The following is a 5,000-nucleotide window of genomic DNA, read 5'->3' as shown; positions in this document are numbered from 1 at the left end:
CATGAGAAGCCCTTCATTTATAAAAACTCTCTTGAAACTTACCAAACAACAATCATTAATCAAACAATTGAAGTCAAATTAATTAAGGGTTTTCAGAGCGAATGTCAAAAGATTCATTCATCTCATTGAGTCGATTAAAGCACAGAAATTTCTGAAGCTCGAGACAAAACATGAAGCGATCCCATACACTAATATGAAAAAGAGAACTCACTCCTAAAGAAGAGAAACAGACTCATTATCATAAGCTCCATAATAAGCAGCAATTATATATACCTACACACACACGAATATATATATATATATATATATATATATATATATATATATATATATATATATATATATATATATATATATATATATATATATATACAATGTACGGTTTTTTCTTTTCTTTATCCGTATTGTGATGTGCTTCAGTGCGTATGTTTCCTGGTCGTGATGTGTTATGTCGGCGTTGTTTTCCCCATCTATCATCCTGAGCATCTATTGATCGAACCGCTTGAATATTCCACCATACAGCGATCCCATACATCAACCTCCTGCGTGGCGCCGTGCTGGTGATGGAGGCAGCGCTGGTGGTGGTGGCGATGGGTGGTGGTGAATGGTGATGGTGAAGCCGAAAGTGAAGATGGTGATAGAGGTATAAGAGGTGACGATGGTGGAGATAATGGAAGGGTGGAGGATAATAGAAGTAGTATTATCATCAGCAGAGACTTACGACATGGAGTGGTTTTGGGAAGAAATCTTTACTGCTTATTCACTTACATTCTCGATACCACAAAAGAAAAATATCATGGAGCGTTTGTGGGAGTATTCCACAGGAGAAAATGAAGATTGCAGCTATTTATTAGAAACATTAATCACTCTCACTTATTCACAGTAAGAAGTGTTAAAATTTACGTGCGAGAATAGGGAAAATAGTGTTTGTAGGGGAATATTCCATGAGCGCTGAAGACCGCGGATGTTTGTGCACTGAAAACACTTATTACTTATTATTGAAGTCTAATACGTGGATCCATCTTTCTGAAGTTAACAATTATTACACTTTGCTATTGGGTCAGCCACACATGTCATTCTTACTGAGAGATATGACGTTTGACATTACGTAGTTATTTAAAACTTTAGTTCCTGCCACATATTCACCAGAAAAAGCATTCTTGAAGTCCGCATATTCAGTTAACGATGCTTATTATATTTCATCAGCAGGTCAGCTAAGGAAAAAAATACTAAAATCTATCTTTTTTACGTCCGGTTTATCTGCTTGGTTAGGTTAAGTTAGGTTAGGTTAGGTTAGGTAAAAAAAAAAAAAAAGGACTTCAGTGCTAAATTACTAAAAACATAAATTATTCTCAGGCATCTAAAGTAGAAAGTTCAAGTCAATAGTGAGACATTAATTCCTGCCACACATTCACCACATAAAGCCTTCAAGTCCACGGATTCAGTTAACGATGCTTATTATATTTCATCTGTAAGTCAGGCATATGTTTAATTCTTTCTAAGAAATAAAAGTACTGAAGTCTCTTTTTCTTTTACTTTTTATTTTTTTTTACGTTCGGTTGATCTATTTTATCAGGGCTGGGACGGTGCTTCATCACTAAAAACATGAATTATTCTCACGCATTTAAAGTAGAAAGTTCAAGTCAATACGGATTTTTTTATTAGTCATTGGCAATTAATATTTCATCAATCACTCAGTTATACGCGTAATTCCCGATAAATACAAACACGGTAGGGGAGCACGACTGGCTTAACTCAGCTGGCTGGCTGTAGCAGAACAAGACCACCAGTTGAAAAGAACACCAGCGGGGGGATTTATCAACAAGCCTCCTCAGTGCTGCCCCTTCACGTTCTCTCACCCTTCATAATATTCATATACACTGCTCGCTCACTCACTCACTCACTCACTCACTCACTCAACCATCTCTCATTAAAATAACGGGTTTGTATGCTGACTATTTTCTGGCCTCCTATCACAATTACTTAAGGCAACGGAATCAAGCATCGTTCATCTGCAGGTAATCCCTCATACCAATATTCACCTTATATATCCAGCCATGCTTCCGAGATTCATGACAAAAAGTATCTCCTCCTTCTGAACTAACAATCTTGTACCAAGCAGCAATTATGATAGAGCAAGAGGAAACAGGGAGAAGGAGAAGAGAGGAGAGGAGAGGAGAGAAGAGGAAAGAAGAGGAGAGGAGAGGAGAGGAAAGAAGAGGAGAGGAGAGGAGAGGAGAGGAGAGTATAGAGGAGAGGAGAGAATAGAGGAGAGGAGAGGAGAGGAGAGGAGAGGAGAGGAAAGGAAAGGAAAGGAGAGAAAAGAGGAGAGGAGAGAAGAGAAGAAGAGAAGAGATGAGAGGAGAGAAGAGGAGAGCAGAGCAGAGCAGAGCAGAGCAGAGTAGAATAGAGTAGATTAGAGCACAGCACAAGAGGAGAAAAGAAGAGGAGAGAAAAAATAAAAGGAAAAGAAAGGAAAGGAGAAGAAGAGACATATTATCTGTTTTTATTCAATGGGTGATGAGGATAAACAATTATAATGAGTCTATATTTGCAAGCCGGGGTTCACTGAGCTTAAACTCTTTGTGGACCTGTGGTTTCAATATTTAAAGAGAGAGAGAGAGAGAGAGAGAGAGAGAGAGAGAGAGAGAGAGAGAGAGAGAGAGAGAGAGAGAGAGAGAGAGAGAGAGAGAGAGAGAGAGAGAGAGAGAGAGAGAGAGAGAGGAGAGAGAGAAAAGAAAAGAAAGAGAGGAGGAGGAGGAGGAGGAGGAGGAGGAGGAGGAGGAGGAGGAGGAGGAGGAGGAGGAGGAGGAGGAGGAGGAGGAGGAGGAGGAGGAGGAGGAGGAAGAGGAGGAGGAGAAAAGAGGAGGAGAATAAGGTAAAAGAGAAAGAAAAGGAAAAATAGAAAAAAAACGAAAAACAAAAGAAAAAGGAGGAGGAGGAGGAAGTAGAGGAAGCAGTAGCAGTGGTGGTGGTGGTGGTGGTGGTGGTAGTAGTAGTGACCACTCGCCCACCCTCCCTCCCTCCCTCCTTCCTTCCAACACACCTACCTACTCGCGTCACGGAGAGAGATAAAAGCCTTTTTAGAGACACCTCCCAAGACATGCCAGCCAGGGGTGACGTCTCCCTTTTGTTTGTATGCTGCTCGCCGTCCACTAATGCTCCTTTACTCTTCCTCGGGTTTCCTCACGCTCACAAATGCTCCAAGTCTTTCCCTGCTCCAGCTCCCTTCTTCCCTTCCCTCTCTTCTCGTTCCTCTCCCTCCTCTCCATTTTTCCTACTTCCCTTATCATTACATCTTCTACTTTGTTTTTTTTTTATTTTTCCCTCCACGTGTCCCTTCCGATCACTTTCCTTTCGTCTCTTTCATCAAGGTTTGTTTCCATCCTCCACCCTCCTCCTTACCTTTTCTTCCCTCCCAGTCCTCTTCTATCTTCTCTTCTTTCCTTCTCTCCATCCACCAAATCTTCTATCTCTGAAACAAGGAAAGAGGAAGGTACACTGCAAAGTTCGTTATTAAAATTTTAGTCAGTACTACAGAATCAAAGAGGAATAATTGTTTAGTAATGATATGAAAAGAAAAGGGAAAAAATGTATAGATTAGTAACTAGAACGAAGAAAAAAGAACAAGAAAACTTCACTTTCTCACAAACTCTCGTGACGAAACAGTGATTCAAAAGGAAGAGGATGGAAAAATACGTCGTGCATTTAACTTTAAAAAAAAAAGGCCAAATATGTCATTTAGTGTTCTTAGGTTCGTATTATCAACACTTCTGCACTTCATCTCCACTATTTCAAAAGACATTATCTAAATTCACACTTTTTTTTTTACCTATTTACAAGTTTTTTTCAAGCAGGCTGACAAGATTCCAACATTATTAACTGGAGAAACACTCTTGAGAATCCCGCTAATCATTCCTGTGGGCTTGAAAAATAGTCGTAGTGAGAGATCAAAGCGTTTCTGAATACCCATTATAAAAATGATGACGATGAACTTGAACGCACAAAAAATAAATACATAAATAAATAAATAAACCAAAAAAACTCCTTCACTTTCTCGCAAACATCGGTGAACAAATGGTGACTGTAATGGTGAGAAACAGCTGGCCCAGAAATTCCTGATATTACTCACACATATGCTGCAATTCACGTTGTTTCCCTGTACGTGTATGTGCGTGTGCGTGCGTGTGTGTGTGTGTGTGTGTGTGTGTGTGTGTGTGTGTGTGTGTGTGTGTGTGTGTGTGTGTGTGTGTGCGGCAATACTTCAAGGCGCCGCTGAAAATACTGCACAACACTCGCCGGAAATCCATAAGACTCCCAGCTAGTGGCGGCTTTGCGTATCCCGAAAATGTTCCCGTCGATTCTCGAAAGTGTAAGCGCGCAGGCCCGGAGAGAGAGAGAGAGAGAGAGAGAGAGAGAGAGAGAGAGAGAGAGAGAGAGAGAGAGAGAGAGAGAGAGAGAGAGACAGAGACAGAGACAGAGACAGAGACAGAGAGAGAGAGAGAGAGAGAGAGAGAGAGAGAGAGAGAGAGAGAGAGAGAGAGAGAGAGAGAGAGAGAGAGCGTGGCGGCAGCATAATATTATCACTCGCATTTTGGCGGCGGGCAGGTCGTCTTGCACAGCGTCCATTGAAGTAATGATATGCCGCTTTGTCCTTGCTAATGGTCGTCCGAAAGGGGCTAATGGGGAATAATGCACCGTCTTAAGTAATGGTTGGGGCCCCTATTGTGTCCGACGGGCGGGAGGGACGCCGGGGAAGGAGGGGGGAATGAAGAAACAGGAAGGAAAGAGGCGGGGCGGTGCGGGGTGAGGAGGAGAGGAGTGAGAAAAAGACAAAGAAAGATTAGGCAAAGTTTTGTTACGTATATTATCATTTCTTGAGTTTGTGAAATGTGTGTGTGTGTGTGTGTGTGTGTGTGTAATTCACATCGGTCGTCTGCTGGTCACCCAGCCAGTCTTCCCCATTACGGAGCGAGCTCAAAGCTCATAGACCGATCTTC

The sequence above is a fragment of the Portunus trituberculatus genome, chromosome 37 (assembly GCF_017591435.1).
Source record: "Portunus trituberculatus isolate SZX2019 chromosome 37, ASM1759143v1, whole genome shotgun sequence".
In the NCBI taxonomy this organism is placed as follows: domain Eukaryota; kingdom Metazoa; phylum Arthropoda; class Malacostraca; order Decapoda; family Portunidae; genus Portunus; species Portunus trituberculatus.
This window is presented reverse-complemented; position numbering follows the sequence as displayed.